General features: G+C 35.7%; 1 non-coding gene across 1 annotated transcript; it reads right to left on the bottom strand.

Annotated features, from left to right (window-relative positions):
* Window positions 1-5,580: 5,580 nt before the first annotated feature.
* Window positions 5,581-5,687, bottom strand: LOC140859526 (small nucleolar RNA R71). The gene has a single exon (XR_012143063.1). It is a non-coding gene; the product is annotated as a small nucleolar RNA R71 (small nucleolar RNA).
* Window positions 5,688-7,164: the final 1,477 nt, after the last annotated feature.

Below are 7,164 nucleotides of genomic sequence, written 5' to 3'. Positions count from 1 at the left end.
ACACGAGGCTTCGATCTGATCAGAAGCTTCTTAATCTCATCGGGATGCTAGCTTCCTTGTAGAGATCGCATCTTGACGATTGAAAACTTTTCATTTCTCTCAAGACTCTCTTAGAGAAGAAGAAGAGAATAGGAGGATGATGATCTCTACACTAGAGATTATGAGAAGAATACTTTCTTCTCTTTCTTCCTAAAATCTATGGACATGATCTCTATACTAGAGATCTAAAAAATTCATGTCCAACTCTTGGACAAAAAGGGAGAAAACAAATTCCATTCCAAACTTGGACAAAAGAGGGAGCCAAGACCCAAACAACCAACTATTGGTTGTTTGTAAGAAAGAAGAGATGCAGGCAAAAACAAAACCTCATGCCATGGACCTTTATCCACACCTTCTCCTCTCCCATATTTTTTACGCACATCCCTTGTATTTGGGCATCCAAAATATGATCACATCAGGTTCAAACCACCCCACATAATCTTATGTTTAAATAGGAATAGATAGGGTATTTGGTTAGAGTCCAAATTCCCTTGGACTCTTAAAACATGCCGCCCAAACCTTATCTTCTTATGCACCAAGATATCTCATGGAGAAAAGAGTTTTCCATGAATTCTTACATGCAAAAGGGAGAGGGGTGTGGAGTATTTGTGGCATCCAAAAAACTAAGTGGGCGTGGGGCTTCATAATGGTGCAAGGAGAGGTAGAGTCCTAATTACTTAGGACTCCTCTTTAGGTGGCTGATTTAAAATAAATAAAATTTTAATCAATCCTAATCATATTAGGACTTGATTAGACCCAAATAGATTGAAATCCTAATCTGATTAGGAGCCTAAACTATTTTGATTAAAACTTAATTCAATTAGAAATTAAATGTCACCTAATTAGAGGAGGATTCTTGGTCCAAATAGGAACCCAAAAACCTCTTAGTTAGATCCTAGTCTAATTAAAAATTAGGTCAAATCCAAATCCTAATCAAACAAAGAATTATTCTTCCATGCATTTTGATTATCTCATAACCTAATTAGGTTTTATCAAATCAAATCCATATCAAATCAAATTGAATCTAATTTAATTAGACTTAATGCAAGCCCCATTGCTCAATTAAATTGAGCCAATTAGCAATCCAATTGCTAATTAATCCTTCTATAACTTACTAACTCTTTAGCGAGTTATTTAATTGTAACTTTTGTATTAGATTAATCATCAATCAAATTGATAATTAAATTCTATCATGATTTATAATTGTAATTCAACCATCTGATCAGCCAAAAGCCTCTTTGTGTGAGACTCCATAGATTTTATTCTGTCTGATAGTGAGATATATTATGATCCCTATCATAATATCATTAAAATTTCTTTCAATAGATTGAAACCATTCCAACTCTACCTATCAAGATCATCGATCTTACAATCCATCAGTGACACCTAGCAGTATGTAGTAGCAATCCAGCAGAATAAAAAGTGATGAATCTCTAGGTGCAGTTAACGTATGATACAGTCCCTCTATCGTGAGTCCTGATTAGATGGCAGATCATGGATAAATCATTAAATCTCATTATTAGTCATATGATAGATTTAATTAGCTCGAGTCCATGTGTGATTTTCATGAAAACTCTTTTCCATCAATCACACTGCTATGGCCATAGACTTGAGAACTCAACTTTTTAAATCTCATGGGACTACTCTCTTCTGCTAAGATTGATAGATCTATCTAGATGCACATCCTACTCTTACAGTGGACCAACTATTGTCAACATCTACTACAAAGACTCATTGAGTTAATATTTATGTGTAGTCAAACTCCAGCAGCCTCACTGCAAGCAGCTATAGCACCGTAGGTCAAAGGATCAGTCACACTACCGTAGCATCGAGAAAGTCACTAATGAGTGAGTAGACATCCATGTGACTTTTTATATTGGTCGCATTCAGTGCTAGTTATTCTCTAACAATCACCTGCACTCTCGCTCCAATGTCACTACACCGCAGACTCGAGACTCATGTATCCAAAGGAAGCGATCCATGCACCGATCTATCTGGATCAATCACCATCCCCATGATGATCCTATGATCAGAAGCAATTTAGGAATTAACCATCAATAACACATGTCTTAAATTCTCAACTCTTTGAGAATGTGTTATTATCTTGTTAATCCCTTGGATGATTCATGGACATATAAAATATGAATGATAATATAAGTACCCATTAAGTATAAAAATATGTCCTAGTAATATGATATGCGTCAGTCAAGATTGGCTTTTAAAGCATACATCCAATAATCTTTCACTTGTACTAAAGCCAATCTGCCACATACCAAGTCCCATCTTCTTAAGACAGGCTTTAGTCTTTAGCTAGCTAAGTGGCTTACCAGTGGGTTAACCACATCTTATGTAGAGTTTGCTCTCTGCACCTCTATGTATTTCTATTTGAGGTAGTTACGTGTTCTGTTGCTCTATGTGATTGGATATCTAATGAGACCTAGACTCTTTAGCAAGGATTATGGTGCCATTGTCTTTGCAGTATAGTATCATGGCATCGATAGCATGACATCTAGTTCTGTAACTAATATTAGAATCAGAATGCATCCTACATATCTACAGTGTACTCAACTTCCATCGATCGATTACTTGAAACCCTTCCAAGATATTGACATGATTACATAGGAACACACCTCATGATGTAAACATTCTACCATTAACATCAGACATAAAATCTGATTTGGTGTATCCTCCCACTCCTAGCTTTGATCTTTCTCTAAAAACTAAGAATAAATTTTTAGTTCTTCTCAAGTATTTAAGGATGTTTTTATAACAATCCAACACTCTTAGTCTGGATACGATTGATATCTGCTCGTGACATTCACAGTATTAACTATATCAGTTCAAGTATATTACATGGCATATGATTTATGTCACAAATTGACATAAAAAGTATCAATTAATATCTAAATTATCTAACTTTATTAAGAAATTGATATTTATTATTATATTTTGCAGAAGAAGAGATTATCAATAGAAAGAACAAGGAAAGAGGATTCCAACGGCGTAAATTTTATGCAAAACGGAGTTAAATTGACCTAAAAATTGAAGAATGAAGAAAGAAGACTCAATTGGGTCAAACCCGAGTCAAATCAGATCAAAATTGATCAAAAATCAACTGATTTGGTGATCTGATTAGCCGCCTGATCCACAGCAACAGGCGCGTGGACCATGGACCCATCGGCGCACCATAAACCCCCCTAACAACTCTCTAAAACCTCTTAGTCCCACATCGAAAGTTTTGAAAACCTTATAACCCCCAAATGCCTATAAAAAACCCCCAAAGGCCTTTGTTTTAGGTATTCTTCCTTCCGATCAAGCTTGTAACCCTAGATAGTGGGGTTTTTAGCTCTCTTTTCAAGCTTCGAGCTTTGAAATTTTTGTAATAAATTTTTTTTATATATAAAATCTTATTTTTATGCAATTTCATCTCTTTACATTATGCAATTTATTTTTCTTGCAATTAGGATAGTTTAATTTATGCAATTTAATTTTATGCAATTAGGTTAGTTTAAATTATGCAGTTTAAATTTATGCAATTAGGATAGTTTAATTTATGAAATTAGGGTAGTTTATTTTTCTGTATTTAAATTTTGCAAGTAGATTTAGATTATGTCTAGCTAAGCATCCCTTCTAGGGTTTGCGATGAAGCTAGATCATGAGTAGGGATTTTACATAGGGTTCTTTCTTTTTCTTAGGGTTTCTTTTTCTTCCTCTCTTGCCAAGAATTTTTGATGAACTACAGTTGGGTCAGAGTCCCTTCATAGTTCATGCTTGATTCAGTGCATAGGAGGAGAAAACCCTAAGGGATCCTAGTTACTACTCTCCTGTAAAGAATCTTGATGGGTTATCGTTGGGCCTTAGTCCCTTCATAATCTATGCTTGGGAAAGACAAGAGGAGTAGTCGTTAGAATCAATAAGAAAAATTCTAGGTAGAATTCCCTAATCTAGATCTAGTGGATTCAAAAATCCTAGATCCTTAGTCTTATTGTCTTTAGCAAACAACTTTTAACTTTCGATTTTTGTTAAAGCTCGTTTGAGCATAGATTTGAAAATCATTTTTAAAACCAAGTCTCTGTGGGATCGACCCATACTCGCTGGTCGTGCTACTCTGCACACCGTGCGCTTGCGGTTTTATTTACAAATTTTAAGATTTGCACATCAAGTTTTTGGCGCCGTTGCCGGGGATTTGGCGTTTTAAATTGTTTTCAAATATTTGTTCTTCGTACGTTATAACTCTCTTTCTTTTTTCTTTAGGTTTCTATATTTAGTTGGTGATTGCTGGAAAACTCAGGTACGCTTCTAATTTCTCTTTTATTATTTTTAGTTAATTACTTTTGCTTTTAGACCTAATCATTTGAATTTACTTAATCACAAAAAAAAAAAAATAATAAAACAAAACAAAAGACATTTCATAATCGTGAAGTAAAATATCAAAATAAAAAAAAATTCTAAATTAAAATCTTTTACATTCTTGGTCATCTTGTTTATTTGTATTTGTATTTTCATAATTAATCTAAGGGCATCAACCCATTAACAAGATAAGGTGGGGATTTCATTACCCTTCCTTAGCCCAAAAACCATCTCCATCATATTGCATTACCTAGACTTTTAATCTTAAAATCAATTAGACGTCAACCTTAAGGAATTCGAGCTCAATAGGACAAGGAACCCTAAGAGTTCTACCAAGTTTGAGTTGTTTGATTAGTTGGTGTCTAGGCAAGTCCCTGAGAGTGGTTTGTTAAATTGGTTCAGTTGCTGGCCTGGCCAACTCGTTTGGTGTCTAGAAAGGCAACGATGAGTGAACCTCCCACCTCTTATACTTACCTGGCTAACTAGTTGATCAATCTCCACTTGGAAGGTTTGAAGGGTCATCTTGGAACAGTTAGGAGCTGTCTAGATTTAGGTTAACCCTAGGATAGATTGAGTTTAATTTATTGATTCACTTGTTTGAAAAAAAAAAAAATTTAAAATTTAAATTAATTTGGTTACTTTTCTTTAGATTTAGGACTCCTTAGGATCTTCTCTTTAGAACTTTTTCTCTTTTCTTTCTTTTCCTTATACATAAAAATTTTATTAAAAAAAAAAATTATATAAACATCGAGAACCGTACACTTCGTGTGTGGAGAAGAGTGTCGGGTCGTCTAGTTAGAATTAAGTCAATTCCTATTGTTCCAATGGCTGAACCAATCCAACCCATAACCCTTAAGGATTTGTGTTATCCAGTTGGCTCCATCCAACCATCTTGTATCAGGTTGCCACAACCCACAGCTAACAATTTTGAAATCAAACCTCAAATCATAAATATGCTTCCAAAATTCACAGGATTAGAGGATGCTTATATATTTATTAGAGAATTTGAGGAGGTATGTGCAACCATGAAACTGCAATTAACAGAGGATGAGGTCAAACTTAGATTAATCAACTTTGCCCTTAAGGACAATGCTAAGAAGTGGCTTTATAGTCTGCCAAACTATTCTGTCACTACCTGGGAGGGTTTGTGAGAACATTTTTAAAAAAGTATTTCCCCATCATAAAACAGCTAGGATTAGGAATGAAATAAATCAATTTTACCAACTAGCTGGTGAATCATTTTGGAAGTACTTTGATCGTTTCAAGAATCTTTTGACCCAATGCCCACACCATGGAATAGAAACTTGGAGACTATGCCAGATCATCTATGAGGGGTTAGATTCAAACTCAAGAACCATGCTAGAGTCCATGTGCCAAGGCCAATTTATGGACAAAGAAACTACTGAAGCTTGGCAATTCTTAGAAGACCTAGCCGAGAAAAATTTACAGTGGGAAACAACTAGGGAACCTGATAAAGCTACACCTTCAAGAGGAGGAATGCATCAAATTCAACCAACCCTAGCATCAGAGGCCAAGATTGCAACCTTAACACGTAGATTGGAAGCCTTAGAATTACAGAGACCAGCCAATGTAAATCAAATATCTGCACCCATGTGTAAAGGGTGCAATGCACCAGACCATGTCTTAGAAGAATGTTCCTACTCGAATGAGTGTGCACAGGTGAATGCCACCTATCAAGGACCATTGAACAATCCTTATGCACCCACATATAACCCAGGTTGGAGGAATCACCCGAATTTCTCATGGTCCCAGAATCCTAATGTAGGCAATCCAAATTTCAATCAGCAAAATCTAAGGTCCAACCCAGTAATGAACAACCCACCAGGCTTCCATGATAATGACAAGAAAATTACCTCTTTAGAGAAAAGCCTAGAAGCCATGATGAAGACACATACCAGCTTTATGCAAACCATGGGTCAACTCATAAATAATAACACCCAAGCTATAGCCCATCTGGAAATGCAAGTAAGTCAGCTGGCTTCGACCATTAGTGAACGAGAACATGGTAGGTTACCTAGCCAACCTGAGCCAAATCCTAGGAACCAAAATGGTCCATGACCCCAACAAGGAAACCAAGTTAATGGTGTAAATGCCATTCATACCTTAAGATCAGGAAAACAAATAGACAATAAGGTAGTTGCACTTGATGATATAGATGACTCATCTGCGAGTCACCTTCTAAAACTACTACCTTTCAACCTCAAGCACCAGAAACTGAAAATTCACCTAGTCCAGTACTTAAAAGTCCTAGAGCTCCTTTTCCAAACAGACTGAAATCCAATAAATCTGAACATTTAGACAAAATTTTAGAGGTATTTAAACAAGTCCAAGTTAATATTCCTCTTTTAGATATAATCCATCAGGTTCCAACTTATGCCAAATTTTTAAAAGATCTTGCACTAGGAAAAGGACCACTAATGTACCAAAAAAAGCATTTTTGGCTGCAAGTGTCAGTTCATACCTATCTAGCCATGTGCCAATTAAATATAAGGACCCTGGAGCTCCAACAATTTCTTGTGTTATTGGAGAAACCAATATAAAAAAGGCCTTGTAGATCTAGGAGCTAGTGTGAATATCCTTCCATATTCGGTGTATGAACAACTAGGATTAGAAAAACTTCAACCTACTGGGATCACATTACAGTTAGCCGATAGATCTCTCAGGATCCCTAAGGGAATGGTCGAGGATGTTCTGATAAAGGTTGAAAATTTCATTTTTCCTGTAGATTTTATTGTTTTAGAGACTGAGCCAGTT

This window comes from Elaeis guineensis, chromosome 7 (genome assembly GCF_000442705.2).
Source record: "Elaeis guineensis isolate ETL-2024a chromosome 7, EG11, whole genome shotgun sequence".
NCBI lineage: Eukaryota > Viridiplantae > Streptophyta > Magnoliopsida > Arecales > Arecaceae > Elaeis > Elaeis guineensis.
Note: the sequence above shows the minus strand (reverse complement) of the source record. Positions and strands in the feature narration are given on the sequence as shown.